Raw genomic sequence first — 20,007 nt, 5'->3', positions numbered from 1 at the left:
GATGCAATACACATCTTATTTTTCTTATACGTAACTGTCTTCTAACCTATTGACAGATTGGTTACTTAAAGAATAGCTGGCATCAACTTGGTCATTTCTCAACCTAAAGGATTATAATTTTTTTTTCAGTACTTGAAGTAACTGAGGAAAAAAATGTGAGTTAACTCCACACACCATTAAAAAAAAAAAAAGTGTGATTTGTGTTCCTCATTACTTGAAATGCAGCTTTTAATAAACTGTGCTAAAATGGGAAAGAAAAAGAGCACTTCAGCTAGCTTAACCTTCATTGGATTTATTCAGGTGCATCAAGTAGTTCCCAAGATCAACCCCAAATGAAGAGATGCAAGCCAGCAGGATTCTGTGCTCATGCAGAAGCAGACGGTGTGTTAGTGATTTGACGGTGTTTCCAGGACCTGTCGGTTTCTGCCTGGTGCCTGGCCATAACAATTCAATTGGCATGTACTTTTTGACAGATTAACATGTAGGTCACTTGAATTCTCCCCTTATTGAGTTCATACTGTTCATTTAATTTTCTCTCACAGTAATCTGTCAGTATTGATGGGAGGAAAGTGAAACTCTCTGTGTTTAGGATGGTGGGTATTTTTAACGGGTAGGTAGTGTGAAGAATTTCAGATTCATCCTCTTTTTTTTATTTTATTACATAACCTTTACTAATTAAATAATTTTTAACGTATTGTACCTTGCTTGTGACTGTAGTGGTGTAGGAGAGACTGCCTCCTTGATCTTTGCTAGCTCTTGAAGTTAACAGTGATGGGTTGCTAGTGCATGGGTAGCTTGGACTTCAGTGCATTGCTGCAGTAGAGGATTGAGGGCTGGAATTTCTAACTAGCTACATGATTAAGCCAACCGTAAAGGTAATTAGGAAAAAAACCAAAATACTTTTAAACTTTAATGCAGTCCAGCTGATGTTCATGAAATTGTACTGCCATTTAGTTCATCAACAGTCAGTGCAGTGAATATTTTATTAGTATTTCCATTTTCCATTTCATTCCTTTATATAACAAAATACACATTTAAGTTAGTTTTATTGTTACTGCCTTTTATGACAGCTTTATTTAAGCTCTGAGGTGCATTAGCAAATTCAGACCTTTTAATGGCAAGATTAGATGACCTGTTGGATGTTTATGTCTTAAGTGTAGCAGCCGTACCACTAATATCAGGGTTTTTATCAGTAGATGGTTTTTTTTTTCCCTTTTTTAACACAATAAAGGTTTCTCTATACTAGGATTTTCTTCCCTAAATGTGCATGTATTTTAAAATTTGGTCAGTAACAGTGATTTGAAAATGTTAAAGCCCCTGTTAGTTGTTTTAAAAAGCCTGGTAGTCGATTACAATAGATACTTCCCTTTTTAATTACACTGTAAGTAACACAAACCAAATCAAATTGAAGCACTACTTCACACAGCATGTTGCCAGTTCGCTCAAGTTTAAAAACAGTAAAGAAATGTCAGTGACTTCAATAAAGATTAGGTTATGAATGGGTTTTTTGTTTGTGTTGAAGTAATCAGATCTGAGATTATGGCTTCAGGACAGTTTTCCACCCACTATCCCTGCGTGACAGTTTTCATAAATTCAGACCCATTTTTCTTCCTTCTGAAAACAAGAGGAATAAAATGTTATCCTAAAGAGGGTAACAAATTGAATTGACCACTTACTGTTCTTGGCACTCAAATTTTATGATCCTTGCCTCCCTAGTGACAGAGCAAGCTATTCAAAAGCACGGCGTGAGAGTTTGAGCTGATGAAATTTGGTGAAGTTCTTCCAAGTCAGAGGAACTACACTAATTTACATGAAATGAGGGCTCCACCCTGTTGCTGTGTTACATGTGTAGCAAATGTTAATTGATTTTGTTGCATACAGATCCTCAGAGGAAAGTGAGAACTGTTATTGAGTGAATCCTGCTGTGCCAAGCATCAATTTCTGGATTTCAGTGTAGGATGATCGTAGACAGGACATGAAATCATCTTTATATGGTGAAGCAACATAAGAAGAATAATTGTACCATAGCTGCAAAACTCGTTTGAGACTTCAGCATTCCAAATTTTGTCTTGACAAAGAACAAGTGATTTTCAGGAAGGTGCCCTCTGTATGCAGCTCCAGGTTTTTTGTGGCAGGACTGTTGACCCAACAAGCTACTTACATGTTTGTGTAATTTGTTCCGTTGGGCTCTTGGATAAGGTTAAGAGACGGCACAGAGAGGACCCTCTTCAGAATGGTTCTATCACTCACAAGATGCCTTGTCCTTATAGCTATAATTTAGGTGAGAAGGATCCTATTTTCAGACACTGAACTTTAGTTGCCTTGCTTTTCCCAGGTAGTAGAAATGCAGGAGAGCGGATTGTGTGCATCAAACTTTGAAGTATTGTTCAAGCCTGTGTAGAGAACTAACTCTGTTCTTTATTGCAAAGATCATCTTTAGTTCAAAGAACAGATTGCAAGTGACCCATAAACAACATGGGTGGCTGATTCTACTAATCAGTATTTTTAGATGGAACTTTTTGGTGGAGATGGTAAGAAGTACAGTACAGAGAAGGAAGATAGTACAGGTAGATGTAATTTGTTCTGTGGATCCAATAACACAAGAATAAATTATCTTGATGAATGCGGTGTTAATTTTCTTCTTTGTGGCTGGAAGTATGTGGATAATTTGCATGTAGACAATAAGTAAAGCAGGTATAGTATCAATTTTAATGTCTGTAATGGACTACCTCTTGAGATTTTTCTTCAGGTGGACTGCGCTGTATTATCTTTGACTGCTTCACAGTGATGTTTCATTTATTAGAGAAATACTCTTATATTGAATGATAGTGAATGTATTCCTTTTTCATATATGAACATAAATTTTCATGGGAGAGACTAACATTAGATTTTTCCAAGACTGTTTAGTGTTTGATTTGTTAGGAGAAACAGGCATCAAGAAACCAGCAGGAACTGCGCTGATTCCTGAAGAAATTAGGGTACATAGTGTTTCTCCTCCCAGAACGTTCTCGAGGTCAGTGTAGGGTTACTGTTCTGTATTCAAACAGTACTGAAATAAACAAGCAAACTGGAACCCAGATCTCTTGAGGATTCCTTCCCATTTGAGACACAAATGTTGCTGGTGTTAAGTAGAAAGAGCAATTTAAATTATATTCAAGAAGAATTGAAGTAGTTCATAAAAGCTGTATAATTTTCACATTAAGAAATCAGTGCTCAAAGATTCAGCCTGGAGTTACAGAATATTGTGGTACAGGTTTTGGTCGCTGCTGGTGTACTGCGCTTGGACTGCATCAGTAACATTTTAGTGTCACTGCATGAAATAAGATGCAGATGTGATGATGTAGTGTGTATTGATCTTAAGTCCTTATGAGAGTCCTAATTTTTCTAGCAATTACTTCCTGTAAGAATTTGGCCTCATAGGATGCATAAGGGAGAGCACAGCTCTAAACAGTCAACTGTGTATTCAGATGTACTTCAGCTTGTACTTTAGTTGCAAAAAGTGGAGAAAATGTTGTCTGCCTGTCTTCAAAGTAGGGGATGGTGTCTGGAGGAACAGTTCTGATGCCTGACTTTAGCAAGTGATGGCACTTTCAAGAGAAGCTTTTAGCAGAAGACAAGCTCATTGGTTATGGAGCAGTACAGAGAACTGCACTTTTGTGCTGTTTCTAATATGTTGAGATCAAATAACTAACTCATAGGAGAACCATTTATAAGGATGATGCAAGGAGAAGAGTAAAGTTATTCTAAACACTAATCGACTGCATACACTCTCTATTGTTACAAAAGCTTGAGAAGCAGACAGAAGAGACAGGAATGCCTCACAGCTTACAATAGATTTCATCGAGTGCTTTTTTTGAACAAACTTCCTTTAAACAAAAAATGCTAGTGTCGTGTTTTGGTGCGATGTTAGTAATAACTTGTAATGATTATTAATGCATCTCCACTGCGCTGATGTGAGAGGGAAACTTCTTAATTGTGGTGCAGCAGCTCAGTATGTTGGCAGTGCTTTGAAAAGAGCTTGGAGCTGCTACAGTCACTCATTCTGAGGAGCAAATACTGTGTAAATGACTGTTGTGGCAGGGGGAATGTCTAGCTTGCCTGTGGAGTGTTAAACTAGGTGCAGGAGAACTAAATGCTTGTGAATGAATGTAGGGGTCTGGTTGTGGTAGGCAACTACTTGCCTGAATGAATTGAGGAAGTATTTTTTCTCCACTTCAGGGTTTTTTTTTTAAGTCTTATGAGAAAGATCTTGATGTATATATAATATGTAATATGGGTACTATATAAAAGCTTTTTTATAAAACGAGGAATCACTGATGGGATCAGTCTTATGGTTTCCTAAAAATATGAAGACTAGGAAGAGAAACTCTTCAGCTTTGGCATCTAGAAAAAAGTCTTATTAACCCTCCCACCTCCAATCTTACATACTAAAGGTTACCTCTTCAAAGAAGTCTATTGCATTGCAGTATTACAGCCTTAGTAGCTATGCTACAGTGTACCAAATATTATTTTAAAAATACAGTATGAAAAACATTAGGAAAGGTTCTCAGTTCAGAAAAGAAACAGTAGCTACTGTAGGTATAATGTGTTATTATGCAGGGCCTCCCTTTCTATATGGTGAATAGTGTTGTATATTTAACTAGTAAATTGTGAAAGCGTGTAATGGTCTGTTAATAAACTGCAGTGGGGTACCTTTCAGTTGCTGGTGTTTTCAAAGGTGTTATCTACAGGCCTAATTCTTCAGGAGCATGGACATGTTATATATTCTGTTTTTGAACAGCCCAGTTGTTTTGTAGTACAAAGGCTTTCATATTTCTAGAATTCCTAAGCTTGACATCACTATGAATCCCCTCCTGTGATAATTTTGATTCATCAGTCATGCTTTTAAGACACTAATATCACCTGAAGATGAATTCTTAGCATACAACAGAAATGTCTTGCTTCATTTGAAGAAGCGAACTTCACATACATTCAGAAAGGTTCTAGGAGTTCCTTTGAAATTTTTCAGCGACTCTTAAGTCACACAATGCATTGTACTAGAGACTTTAGCTCTCTTCATATTTTGTGAAAGCTTTTCCATGTGTTTCTTCTTTTTGTTGTCTCCTTGAATGATTTTTTTTTTGGCACCTGTTGGTGTTTGAAATATTGTTTCACATTTCATTACAAAGATTTGGGTAGAAAACAGCTTTTCTGATGCTAGCAGTTAACTTCTCTGGTGTTAGTCAGAGATGTGATCTTCATGTGTTATTGTTGTTGATTCATTTGTGTGTAGGCAAGTGTTACGCTTAACATAAAAAATGTTACTTGCCCTTGGTTTTATGCTTTGGTAAAACAGACGTTTTCATGCTCTGTTTTAATGCTCTGCACTGTTGTTGTGTAGCTGTAAATCTTAGAGATGGGGATTCTGTACCCTGGGGATTCACTTTTCCCTTGTACCCAAGTGAGCAGTAAAAAAGCTCTTGCTCTGCACAGAAACCTGTAGGCCTGTTAGCTCTGCATTTTGTTTCTGAGCTCATTGCTTTCATATGTATTGGATGTAGATAGAAAATGTAACACTACTTTCCAAAATGGCCATCATGGTTTTCTAATTAGACATTTAGATTTTTTTTTTCTCTTCTGACAGTTTCAATGTTAACATATTAGCAATAATGCTTAAATTGATGAAGTGTAAAACTAGTGAAATGGGTTGCAGTGAAAGGAAGTGAAAATGTTATGAACCATATGCCCTAATTTATGTCTTCTTTGAAAATTTGTCCAGTGAAATAAAGTATTTGAAATAATTCCACTTACAATATTCAACAAGAGGTGCAGCAATAGTGGTAGCCTGATCTTGCTTTTTGACATAGTAAGTAAAAAGCAGTTCCTGTTTTGTTTTGGGGGAGGTAGAGGGTCATCAAAGTACATTGAGATCCACATGCATTAGCAAGACCAGAATTTTTTCTGTCCTTCCTATTGGCAGGCTTATACCTAAGGTTTAACTGAGTAGCTGTGACAGAAGCTTTCACTGTATCCTTTGTGACCCTAAATAGAGGCAAATACGATGCCTATTCTTCATGTTAGTTCTTAATTCAAATTTCCTGGGTACCATGAGTTAGCAGGTCTCTGTTCTTTCTAGCTCCCTATCTGGATGCAGAACCTCTTATAGATGACTGTCCACTCTAATCCTTCCCCTTCCCTGAACCCATTTTAACTCTCGTCTCCCTGACTAAGCCTACTAAGTCTTTAATTATTAAATAGCAGTCACACATTCTGTTCTGGTTCTTGTGATACAAGACTTCATGTCAAAGTCTGTTCCTATCTTTTCTGGTCTGATTCTTGTACCTTCTGCATTTGAATTCAGCAGCTTGCTGGGTGCCTTAAAGATGAACCTCTTGCTGTCAGTACCAGTTTTGCGTAATTTCAGTTCACAGCAGTAATTATATTGATAGCCCATTTTCCAAGATGTTTAGAGGAATGTGCACGCACATTCTGGAGACTGCTGGAAGGGTTAATAGTGTAGAGGGATTTTAGTGTAAAGGAGTCGTAATTGGACAAGTATAAAATCTGTAATCTTTTTATTTTAGAAAGTTCTAGTTTGAGGGGGGAGGGTTGTTTGGTATTTTCTTGGTGTTGGGGCCATTTTGCTAGGATTAGCAAGAAAAAAAGATCCATGATATGAAGACCGAATCTTACTCCTGGTTTCAAAACCCAGAAAGCTTTTCAAATATAAGTTCATTTTTCTAGTTTAAATCTTGAAAGTGATTAAATTTATTCTTCTTCCCTCATGTACTGAAAATCACCTCAAAGCAGACACATTTGACATGTAAAATTGTAGCCTGAACGGTTAAGTTTCAAGCAATTGAACAGAGATTTTTCGAGTGGGAAGTGCCAGGCAACCTTACTCAGGTGATGCTTCCTGCCTTAGCTTTGAGCAGAGAAAACTTAAACTAGTGTCTTATTTGAAGGGAATTATTTAGCAATGTTACTGTTCATAGTGGCATCATAATTAAGTTGCTTAAACTTCTCAGTGTTATATCTGACCTTAAGATCAAAGATTTAAGAGGTAATTGGAAGAGGGTATTGCATACAGCACATTCTGGCCACTGAAGGAGGAAATCCTACCTTCTCCTATCAATACATGTGACAGTGAGTATTTTGAGGGCATATATTAAAGCTGATGACTCCTGTGAGGTAGAGTGCCAAGGTCGTTGATACCAGAAGTCCTGTTGGCTCCAGTAGACTGGTGAGAGCATAATTTAAACTATGCTGGAGTTTGGGCCTTGGTGAGAAGAGGATTTGAAATGTGAGGAGCTTGGAAAATGAATCCAGCTTGATGAACTCTTAAACGCGGGAACTGATGGGGAACTTCAGAAGAAGTGGGAATGTGGTACATGTAGTCGCAGCACTTGGGCAGATTCAGATACCTTACCGTCTGTATTTCCAGAATGCCCTGTGATGATTCAAACTTGACTTATGAGAGTTTTCATAGCAATTGGTATGTCATTAGCAAGCACGAAATAAATGTATCTTCTGCTACACAATACTGGTATTGACCATAGACTTCAGTATTCAAGAGCACATAGTAGTACTTCCACCTCTACCTTTCATATTCAGGAAAACCATGGTGGGTTTGATGGCTACATATGTATGATGTGTTTTGCTTAGGTAAATGAGTTTGGGGAGTTGGAATTTAAGGGGAAGAAGATACATGAATAGAAATAATACTACTCTTTTTGGGCCCTCACTAGAGAATTCAAGACATGCAAATGCTGAAGGAGTGCAAGTGTTATCCTTCAAAAACATATGAAATGCAAGGACTGTGTTAAAAGTGTTGTGCACTTTAAGGTATCTGAGTTACAAAGAAAGCTTGTAGTTCATGGAATTACATCTATGAGTCTTTTAATATACTCAGGTTGTTCTTTATCTCCTACAGAGCATTGCAGAATTTGTTTCCCTGGAGGTGACTGAAGTGAGGCTAGAAAAATCCTACCTGATCTTTAATAATCCCTCACATGCATGGTAATACTCCAGAATTGTACTGTGATTGTATAATTTATACTTAAACCCTTTCATCTGTGTGCTCCCACCCTCGAAAAATTCTTTAGTGTTATAGGGAGCCAGTGACCAAGTATTTGAAATACCTTGACCTTGTTGCCAGCTCAGGCTCACCTGCTTAGGCTGACTTATTTTAGGTCGGTGATTAGGGGTCTTTTTATTTGTTTGGGGTTTCTTTTCCAAAAAGATGGAAAAATACATTTCTCCTGTTACAGTTAATAGATTCAGGAAGCAATTTACAGATCGGGAAACAATGGATCCTGTGTAATAAAAGCACTGACTAGGTAATTGATAAGGAAGATAAACCTGTATTGTTAAGCTTGCACATTTTACTCTTACTTGTACGCCATGTATTGCTCTCTTGTGCTTTCCACCATTAAGCAGTAATGTTATTGCATTAGTAAAAATGCACTGCTACTTTGACTGGCTTTCAAAAACACACACAAAATCAAATAATGTATTTTACTGAATTATGAAAAACTGTGTTATTTGTTTATAACTGCTCACTTAGTTATTGCTCTCAGTGCTCCATGTTACAATTTAATCACTGCTCTGCGCCTCTTGAGTTCATGCAGGCTGGTGTGATGCAGCAAGGGGACAGAGCCAAATGACTGGCAGTTAAGTGTTTCAATCAGTCAAGATGCTGATTTATTTCTTTGAGGAGGAGTGTAAAGGAAATGAGAATGGCTGGGTTTTGTAACTGATGCACTGCATAGTCATCAGTTAAACTGTGGAGGTCATACATATGAGTTGAAATCGTTCTTGAGAAAAAGAAAAAAAAAAAAAAGCCCACCATAGTGTGTCTTGTCATCTACACTGCACACAGCCTTTGAGCAGCTTGTGATGTTCAGGATGACCTGTAAAGGCAGCACAGAGGATGAGTCTGGAATCCTTTTACTTACAAGGCTTTCATCAATAGCAGTTATATAAAGAATTAAAACACAGGTCTTTAGAAATTTTTTGTTGTCTGCCTAGTTAGTATATACAGCTGTGACGTTTTTAAATGTATTCAGAATGATTTATGTGTTGACATTGCAGAATGTTTAAACTGAAATGCCACTCAGCTGACAAATAAATCCTCTCTCTTTGGAATGGGGTGACTGGTATGAATATCTGTGAAAATGGATCCTTTTTGGAGTATAAATTACTAGTCAAGTAGAGCAAAAATAGGAATAAAAGCTTTGGCAGAAATTTGTATTTGAAAGTACACGCGCACATATACACCCTCCTGCCCACACCCTGCTGAACTTTATTCAGGTGCTGGTTTTAGTCTGAAAAAAGTCCTTTTTAGGTAGTCAAAACAATAAATATTCAGTAGCAAACATGACCATATTAGGTGGTATTTAAGATACAGAAAATTAAACCAAAGCTTCTTGTTAATGATGTATCATTGTTAGTTTTGCCCAATTCTGTATTCCATCTGAACTCGCACAGATATAAAATCCAGAGGAAGCAAGCAGATAGTTTTGAACAAAATAAGGTCTTTCTAAGACTTGAAAAATCCTTAGCCCACTGAAAATCTGTGCTCAACAACCATTGCTTTTACAGCAAGAAAGTTACCTTACTTATCAAGAGATTGTTTTAGTAGAAAGCAAATTCCCTAGAAAGCCCACTATAGCCTAGCCTACCTTTAATGTTCTTTTTCTAACCGAAATCCTGAGGTTTTCAAACAGTTCCACAAAATGTATGAACTAAAATGTGATGAATATGTGGTGCATACTGAAAAAAAAGAACTGCTTTTAAGAGAAGCTTTCAGGCCAATGGTGAACTGTCTCGTGGAAAACTGCTTGGCTGAACTGCAACTTGCCTTTTGGTCAGGGGAGAAATTTCCAGGCTTGCTGCTAAATGTACTCTGGGGAAGTGAAGGTTTCTGCAGTATTAAGTGATAGAAACAGACCTTACTATTGTAGTAGCTGGATGGCAGAGATGGATGATGCTGATTTCTGGATGTTTTATGCATGTTACCTGTGCTGCATCCAAATGGATGAGTATTTATTTTGATAAGACCCATTAAGACTCAGGTTTTTGAGACCTACTTTGTCTTTTTCTCAGAGAATGTGCAAGATATGGTGATGGATGTATGATCATGATAGTTTCGGAAGATCAAGGAGAAGAGAAAGCGCACTGAAGGCAGGAAACAGAGCTACTTCAGCATTTCTCTTCCCTTCTGCCTTTTTTTCTGAGCTAACAGTCAGAGAATCGTAGGATCAGTCCATTCAGTCAGAATACAGATCTATTCTTAATGTGTTGAACTGCATTATTTAGCCCACCACTGCAAGCCAAATTGTTATTCCTGGAGATAAAATTGCTAACTTGATCTGATAAAGCTCTGTTAATCTAGAATTTCATTTATAACTTCTCTTGGATCTGCCTGTTGAAGGTGCTTTGTGTTTATTAAGTATGATTTTGACAAAAAGACACAAATACACCCTAATAGCAGCTATTTAGTTATCCCCTCAGTGCCTGGGAGAAAGCTGTCGAAGAGACTCTTGTCTTGCTAGAAGCAGTTGGAACTTGCTGTTAAGTCCTGTGGTGCCTGTATTTGCACCACATCGATCCTTTGGAAGTGAGACACTGAAGGAGCAGATCTCTATTAAGCTCCTTGGCTGTGAGTAATTACTGAGAAATACAGAAAAGAATACCTGACTGTTTTATTCATAATCTTACTTAGTGGCTGCATTCCTTAGTCCTGCATGTTTTGAATACCATTGGCTAGAACAACCAGTTGAATACACAATCAGCTGCTGGCTGAAGAGATCTGCAGTGGTTAAAAATTCTGAGGTGTGCTTGCTGAGAGGGAAATCAAATAGTCCCTTGGAACTTTATGGGTAAAGATAACATAAAAGAGAGAGTTTGCAAGTCTGGGATGTGTTTTTCCTACAATGTTTATCTCCATTTTCTGTGAAATGAGTTTCAGTTTTTAGGTTATTTCACATTTTGTTATAATCTCTCAGATGGAGAGCAAACTTGAGATTTACAGTCTGAAAACTGGTTGCAGTGGTTCTTGATGATGATTGGAATATCTGCAGTGGTTTAGCAGCTGATACGATGTAGATGAGTGCATAAAACAATAACTCTTAGCTTTCCTAGTTTCTTGGAGCGCTTCATTCAGTTGATCTTTCCAGGTTGAATTTTGCGTGATGCCTGATCTGCTGTGGCTGCATGTGAGCTCTGTGTACTGAGCAAAGCAACCATCTCACCTGACTTGAGTGAGACCATGGGCAATGAGTCTTTTTGCAACAGGTTTTTATAGGATCAGGCTTTTGTTTACAGGATTTGTTTGTGTATTTCATAATGGAAAAAGTTCTGTGTTACCTTTACAGTACTGAGCGTTTAAAGTTCTCTACTTGTCAACAGGCTTCCAGTTTGTATTTGTTTTCCCATAAACATCTATTCTTATCTAAACTCCTCAGAGCAATCTTCATCTAAATCTGAGGACCGATTTGCACCATTAGCAATATGTTGTCTTGAAGCTGAGATTTGCATTAAGGAAAATATGATTGTTTTGATGTAAGGACACAAGGTTGTCTTGCCCATTTTGACATGTTTGTCCATAATTTATGTGTTTCTTTCCTGTTAGTTTCAAAGGATTTCTTTCTAGTCAGGAGTTAAATGGATTTGTTCGGTGTTTACATTTATGCAAATGATCATTGTGTCACTGGGGTTGCAGTATTTTAAAAAAAACCCTGCCAGATAGTGTATGTGCCTTTGAGTATTAAAGTGATTACAATTACCTACATAAAAGGAGTTGCTTTATTAATTAATTAACTTGGAGAAAAAAGGCTAGCGACCCTCTGAAGGAATATCAATAACTGAAACGTTAATTATGCAAATAAGAACTGTCTTTACTGTTCATTATTCATAGTTTAACATGAAAATTGCCTTTTAAAATAATGCTGCATTCATATATTTCAATAAATGTCTAATCTGCTTGGGCTGTCACTTGGATCTAGATTTTGAGACAAAGGCTCTGCGGTGACAGTGATCCACACAGACCGCTCATTCCCTGTGGCACTTGGGTCAAGTCACCAGTACCCAGTTCCTGATGGCTGGGCTGGGTTTTTTTGGAAAGCTTGTTCTCTGAGGCAGCGACTCCCTTTGTGAATGAATTCTTGCAAAATTTGTATTTAGTGAGACAGAGGTACAACATTTCATAGAGAGAAGACACAGCAAAACCTCTTAAGAGCTTTTGTGATGTTCTTGTGTTTCAAAAAGGGAGGCTGTAGCTGAGCTCCGAGTCCTGTTTTAGGCTGTTCCATGTGGGATTGCCTTTTCTTTGGTGTCGTTAGTGGTAGTACCAAGGGAAACACCATAAGGTAAGCAGAGAGTACACCACTTGTTTGATTACTCTTAACTTAATGGACTCAATCAACTCACTGGTCCTTTTTACATTTAGAAAATGTGACTCTATGCTGGCTGTCAAGTGCTGCAGATGATTTCATGCAGATTGTGAGAATACTGTCCTTGTGAAGAGCTCTGCCTTTTTATTTTTTGAAGTTTCATGGAGTATGTTAGCAGATTCTGATGAAAGATTCCTGGGGGGTTTATTCCTTTTCATATCCCTGAAGATAACAGTCAAAGGTTTCTAGGGCTACTTCTTGCTCAGGTGTCTGTAAGTATTGGTACAACAGCACAGAAAGGAAGAGCTGTGTTCTCTTTTTCATCAGCTGAAAGTCAGTGCTGCGATAATCTCATTTTTGTTTTGAGTATACAGACAAAAAGTAGTAGCTATGCAGTCCCGTAAGGTCTTTTACTCTCCCCTCTCTGAGGATTCAAACACACCCGCTTATAAGCGTAAGACATTAAGATTTCCTTTTTTTAATGCCCTAGAACTTGCTATGCCAATAGCAAAAAGGGCTGATGAAGAAATATGTGCCCCCCCCTTCCCTTGTAGCGTGATGAATTGTGGAAGTCCTGATTGAAAATTCTAATCACAGCCTTGCAGTCCTTCAGATCACAACCCTTGACAGTTGATTCACTCCTTTTCATGCCTGCTGCCTCTGACTGCTTCTGGTGCCTCTTATGCATGAGTCTATCATTAGCACACAAAGCATGATGGATTGGTTGGGGTACCTTTATCCTTAGAACCTGGGAAATGCTTCTTTTTCAGAATCAAAGAACCTGTGTGTGACATCGTCATGAATGAGAGAAGAAAGTAATACAGTATTGGATGTGCCTGTTTGCTGCCACTGTTTAGAGAGAAAATGATGCATTATGGGGAATGTAAGTATATGGCCTATTTGTTTGGGTTTTTTACTACTCTCTAGTGAATGATGCAGAAAATCACGGCTCTTAAACAATGCCTGGGTTGAGTCCGGTAAATGCATGGAAGTTGTAATACTTTTTCAGAAATCTGAACGGTAAACATTTTGAAAATTGTACTTAAAGATCAGTCTGTTCATGAAATCTCTTTTAACTTTCAGTGTGATCTGATGAGCAAAATTATTAGGAGTAATTAGTTTTCGTACTGACAGAGGTTAATTAAATTTTGTGAATTCTCTTCTGTAAATCTTTTCAACAGGAAACTTCCGCAAATGTTTGCAGCTCTAAATGCAGATGTTAAACTTGCAAATGCTTTTATTCATCTGTGTGACTTGACATTTAATGTTTCAGTGAACAAGATAGTTAAGTTTTGGCTCCAGTGAAAGATTGATAGGAACAATTTTCGAATGTGGTATCAAAACAAAATGAAAATATGTCATGTTCAAATACAGAGCTCTGGTGCATCATGTGGTCTTGTAATAAATGAAATAACACTACCAACCTGACAGATTTGCAAGAAAATGTTTTTAAATTTATGATGATTAATTTTCAAGATGAACTGCAATAAAAAAAAGTATTAGTAGCTACTTAAATAAGGTAAGGGGAAGCAGCTTTCAGAAATGAAAACAAGCAGATAATGATAAGGCTGCTTTCGCTTCTGTATCGAGCTTCCAGCTTTCTAAAATGTATGCAGTGAGTAAATTGATACTCTGGCTGCTGTAGCTGGCAATAACAGCTACTCATGCAGGTGTAGCATCTTGTAGAAATTCCATTCCTTGGATCTGTACTGCTGCTTTGTGTGTGTTGTCTCGGGAATAGGAGTAACACAAAGCAGAACTGAAGATTTTTCTACCGGGACTGGTGATTCTTTCCGAGCCATCAAAATAAAACAGCACTGAACTCTGTGAGAAAACAGAAGTAGCTCTGTAGTTCCTTGAAAGAAAACCAAACTTTTCTGAAACACAGCATGTTCATTCATCTTGAGCATTTGCTACTTGAAGCTTTACTTTGTTTTATATTAGGACAGTTAAATGCAAAGAGTATTGTTTGGTCGGGTATAAAAGGATTTATTTAAACATCGTTAGGTGGTATTGGGCTAAAACCATGCCTTGATGCCATTTATACTTAGCAAGAAGTCAACCATACATGCCAAGTGCTTAAGTTTTCATTTGTATTGATTTAGGTTTATTTTTAACGGTAGGGTTCCTTGCTTCACTTCTTTCCATTTCATTGTGTCTACACAGATGCCTAGGCAATCGACAGGTGCAGAATAGCTTTATGCACCCATTAGTACAATGTAGTTGCTGGCAAACATGATTTAATGGTGTGAATGAAGGAACTATACACTGGGACAGATCCTGGGTCCTAAGTAGATGGCATAGCTCTGTTGCACCACATAGCTGTTTGGTAGTTGTTTGTTGCACGCTGTTACAGATCAGAAGCTACATTAAACTGCCTGACTGTTTGCATGTTAACTCTTTCTTTGGTAGCATTTAGTTTAAGCAACATTTGCTTGTTGAGTTACAAATTGCCAGGGGATGTTTATTTATGTATATGTCTATATGCGCTTCTATTTATACACACACATATGTAGACCAAATAGTCAACCTGTAAAGCAATATATTGAAGTAGTGACATTATTTGACTACTTATTTGACAACGTGTTTAGCAGTTTGCCCCCCTGCAAGGCCTCTTTGCTGTATCTAATCTCCTTCATAGTTTCAATTCCTGCCAAATGCAGGTAGTACCACTCCCTAGCCGTTAGCCTTACTTCTCCTTTGTTTCAAGGAGCTGCCTTGTCCTTAAAACTGGCATAACTTTTGCATGTATCATTTTGCCTGCTTTTTTAGTCAAATCTATAAAATGTGTATGTATATGCATTGAACTTCTATTTCAGGTGTTTATTTTAAAACTAGGCACTAAAATATGTATTTGTGCATCTAATTAAGTGATACTGCTACCAGTGGTTTGCACTTTGATGGGACCTAATTGTGCTCAATGTTTCTTTGTATTGGGTATTATACATTTTTTATATATATGCATATATGTAATATATATTAACAGCTGAGACTACTTTTCCAGGAGCAGCTCATTGCTGTCAAAAGGGCAAGCGTTACTCATCTCCCACACATACCACACTGTTGTTTGTTTGGTCTCTCATTTAGCAGCTGACAAGACATTTCTGTTAAAAGATAGGAGAAATGTGCTGAAAGGAGATGTTAGGAAGATGCATCACGACTCAAGTGTGAGAACAGAAGGAATGCACTTTTCTGGTGTGTTGAACAGAGACCTAGTTTTGTCTTAGGCCAAAAGTGAGCTTTTAAGCTGGATATGGGAGAAAAGCTTCAGAAAGGATATGAACTGCACTTTGTTCAGAACGGCAATTCAACATGAAAAATATAAAACAAGTATTGATGTCATGTTATTTTGAAACAGCAAAAATGCATTTACAGAGAGATGTTAGAGTTATCATTAGCACTATAAACTTTTACATGGGAATCTTTTCTCTTGGTAAGGAGTTATGGGGGAAGCCCCAATAATTGTCTGCTAACAGTTACTTTCAGGCACTTTGAGGACACCAGACAGGCAATGTCTTCTCATGTCTTACTCATCAGCAATGCTCCCTCTCCTTTGTTAAAGAAACATGCTTGGTGGTCCTGGAGTTTTCCCTGGTACCCTTGGGATGGGTGGTATGTCGCTCAAAGATGGTCTTTTGTCTATACTTTTGTAATTTAAGTTCGCTTAGTGGACAGTAGAAAAGTGAAAGTCTAGAAGCCATTTTGTTAAGAAATAATTTTGAACTGGGCTTCCTCTCTGAGAATAGATCTGAATGCACTCACTCATTTATATTGTGTTTTTTTCAGCAAGTATGCATGTCATTAACAAGGTCCCTGCTGGTCTCTATCGAGTCCCTGTCTTACTGTGCACAGAGAAGAGAAAAAGACAAGACCCATCTAAAGAGCTTAAGGATCCAAACATAAAATTAGTATAATAAGGAGGTGAAGGAAAAAAAAACAGATGAAACAGATGAAATGTATATGCAAGTGTACAGTATATTGTGCTTGCCGCTTTTAGCGCACTTCATGATATCTTTCAAATGCAAATAAGTCGCTTTGGTCCTCAGTTCTTAATATCAGGAATCACTTTATCCAGTAAGATTCCTTACTGGATTCCTTAAGAATAACCAATATTTTGCTGAAATTATGTATTCTTTTTCTCCAACTAATGCCAATATCTTTGCTGGGGAAAAGTATAGTCTGCCCTTTGCAGATGCTTGCAGCTGTGTGTCTTATTGGTAACCATAGAACAGGAGGGTTTGTGGTTTGTGCTTGTCTGGGGTTCATGGCACTTTTCGGGTGGAATCAGTGTTTTTAGGGGGAGTATCTTTCATCAATACATACATACTTTCATGTGTACAGTAGAGATCAGCGTAATTAGTTTCTTGAAATTAAAATACACATGTATTTCCAAAAGTTGAAATGCAGCAGGTGAGACTTTAAAATGACCACAAGAAATTTAGGCATGCTGCTTGTGTCATTTGTGTGCTCTGGTTTTAATGTTGGAATCCTGGTATCTAAAACGTGTCAGATTATGTTCTGTACATCACTTAACAACTGGATAGCCTATACATCTGCTGCTTACTCTGATATTTGCAGTGTTATGCAGCCATCCTGTATGGGCTTGTTTATATTGGAGCTGTTTTCCATTCCCACTGAATGCTTTGCCCCCGCTGTGGAAGTGCCAATAATCCGTTGACTACTCGCTTTCACCAGAATGGGAATTTTTCACAATCTTTGTTTGTTTTAGAGATGAGAATACTCTGGAAAGTTTTCATGATCGCGATTGATCAGTTATACTGTGGCATTTACATTTGGATAGAATTCAAAGTTTCTTAAGCATAAATATTCACAAACATATGATGTCTCATGTGAATGTGGTGTTTAGTGATTCTGATGTCTGTTAGCACCTGACATGAAGTGACCGGAAAAGTGTATTCATCACTTCCAATAACAATTGGATTGTATCTCTCTTGCAGCTTCTTTCAAGTTTAGTTCTCTAATAACCTGTAGTTGTTTACCATCTGAGCAGATAAAGCTTTACAGGTTTTGGAAATTAATTCAAAGAACATTTGAGATGTACTTATAACCGAAGGAGAAGTTCATATGTAGTAGGCCGGATTATATTTAAGGATGTAAAGCTTCATGATTGTTTGTCTTAAGGATTTATGTTGTCTGTAGCTATATATACACAAGATCTAATGGTCTAAAGGCATTAGCAAAGTAGTTCTTTTAAAATGATCTCTTTTCTCAGTTCTGTATTTTGTGTGTGTTTCCTTAGATATTTCTGGTATGCTTAAATCAATAAAATTTCATCTACTCTGTTACATAAGCATCATCAGAAAAGATGTCATAAAATAAATGTAAAGTTATGCACAAATGACTCTTTCTTATCCTATACAGCTGCAATTCTGGCCTTTGCAGCTGTACCGAAGTTAACTTTAATCTAGGCAGCTGGAGTACTGCTCGTGTGCCAGCTGTGGTAGCTCAGGGTTTGAGGCTGTGTGAGCCACCCCATCACACTCAGGGCTCTCTGACACAGCCTCGTCTCGGCTAATTCAGTCTGTCATATTCACACAAGCTGTATTTCTACTCTCTTGGTTTCTGTGTAGACTATTTTTACTGCAACTGGAGATTTGAAATGCAAACATCAAATTTTCATATCTACTGAAACAAAGGTGTAGTTAGTGGATCTTGTGTGTGGTCTTGCAGTGATCCTGTGCGTGACAGTTATCCCGTTGCCTCCAACCATCTGCTGACACAGTGATGCGTTCATATTTTTCTTGTGGACTTGTCTGTAGTTTTACATAGTACTAGAATTGGCTTCAAGAAGAGTTGTAAGATTTTTTAAAGTGGCCTGTAAATACATTTTACTAAATAGGCAATGTGGTTTCTGTTTTCAGATTTTAACAAATTCAGATTTCCTGATGTTGTTTGCTTGCAAATCCATTGTGTAAGAGGCTTATTTAGAAAATAAGGTGATATTTATGACCACGGTAATGCAAGTATGTAACTTCTTAGCACAAGACAGAAAATGCTTGTAAAACTAGGTTGATGTTTGAGATTATTCTGAAACCTATCAAGAAGTGTATAAATTATATTCACCTCAGTGACTTAACCTTTTGACATTTGTGGATGGGCCTTTGACTTTACAGTTTGTCAGATGTGACCTGCATATCCTAGGCAATATCAGATCTGGAATCTCAAGCGTGAAGCTTGCATCCATGTGTACATGCAAAACTTTTTTTCTTAAAAAAAAATTCACTATAAGTATTTCTTTATACCTTAAAATAATTCCCATCTGTAATGTGAGTTACCACTGTTGATACACTTGTTAGATTACTAGATTAGATTAGAATTTAGTTATTAGAGTATTAGAAATAATTTTAATTAAAGAGTGCTTATGAGTTTTGGACTTTTAAGTAAAGGCTCTGAAGATAATGGAAAGGCTCGTGTTGGAGTTAGGTGACGTTGATCTCGCTGAGCGTTATATCTTCTGATAATTAAAACTGCAGTTGTGCAGCTTCGTAAGCATAATCCACATTGTAAGAATGGAGATTTGTCTATTATCCTGGTTAGTAGTATGACAAGATGGGCTAAATTCTTAGTGGAGATTTTAGTTTCTCTTAAATTGGAGAAGTATTTTTCTTAGACTGTGTGTAGAATATTTCATCAGGTTTTGTGACTGTTGAACTTTTCTATTTCTTGATGAAGCCGCTCATACACAGTGTCTGTACTTGCTCAAAGGGAAATTTGTGTACTTGGAAGTTTTTTTGTAGAGACTTTGCATATTCAGAAAGTTGACCATGGAAATTCAGTGCATAGCCCTAGTGGTTATTGCTTGGAAAATGAGAAGTGCCGAGAAAGCTAGATTTCCATCCTGCTCTGCCATTGTTTGGTGGGAGTTAAGGAATCGTTTTCACAGTAGGTAATTCAATATTCTAGCTACCTTTTTAACTTATATCTCAGCAAATGAAGGCGGAGCAAACAAAAGGGACACTGTTGGATTACATGTGAAGTCATAACTTGTGCTTCCCCAAGGAAAATGTGGATTTCTATATAGCCCATTTTATAACCTACTACCAGACTTATTTAATAATATAAAAAATGTGATCCATAATAAAAATGACTAAAATGTGTCAACATTTTAATCTTTTAAGCAATAATCAGTGTGGCTCATCTTAAATGGTCTTCCATTTTAAAATCTAGTGTCAAAGTGGAAAGGCTGTGGAAACGTATGGTGCTTTAATTAATGGGGGCAATATTAAGCTTTGAAAGTCCTCTGGAGCTTTTGTCTCTGCTGGAGCATTCTCTGTGCTGTGAATCTTCCCTAATAGTTAAAGCAAGTGAACTAAAATAGCCTTTGGGCTATTTTGTTGCACTGTGTTGTTGAGGAAAAAAATTAATCCTGTGCCATTTTGCATTTGCTGTCTGTGAATCAAACTGTGAAAGCTAATTTAAAAACTTTCACACTTGGCTTGAATGAGGACTGCCAGTGCTTTGAGAATGTTAAATTGAATGCAATTAGCTCGAAGTGGGCTAGCATAGATATACCCATCAGCCTCAAAAGGCCCAGGCTTAATGACTGCTCTGATCAACTAAAGCAGAGACTACAGCAAAGAATTTAAAGGTACTAACATGCTACTAAAAAACT

At 37.4% G+C, this 20,007-nt stretch overlaps 1 protein-coding gene across 7 annotated transcripts in view; it reads left to right on the top strand.

The window, feature by feature from the left end:
- DAB1 (DAB adaptor protein 1) overlaps window positions 1-20,007 on the top strand; it is a 240,243-nt gene that overhangs the window by 80,114 nt on the left and 140,122 nt on the right. For all 7 annotated transcript variants that reach the window (XM_069861885.1, XM_069861889.1, XM_069861886.1 and 4 more), the window contains one exon: window positions 13,145-13,257. The gene's annotated coding sequence lies outside the window, so the exon portion shown is untranslated. Of the gene's footprint in view, window positions 1-13,144; window positions 13,258-20,007 lie in introns of those variants that run through there.

Source organism: Phaenicophaeus curvirostris, chromosome 8 (assembly GCF_032191515.1).
Source record: "Phaenicophaeus curvirostris isolate KB17595 chromosome 8, BPBGC_Pcur_1.0, whole genome shotgun sequence".
Classification (NCBI taxonomy): Eukaryota; Metazoa; Chordata; class Aves; order Cuculiformes; family Cuculidae; genus Phaenicophaeus; species Phaenicophaeus curvirostris.
This window is presented reverse-complemented; position numbering and strand designations above follow the sequence as displayed.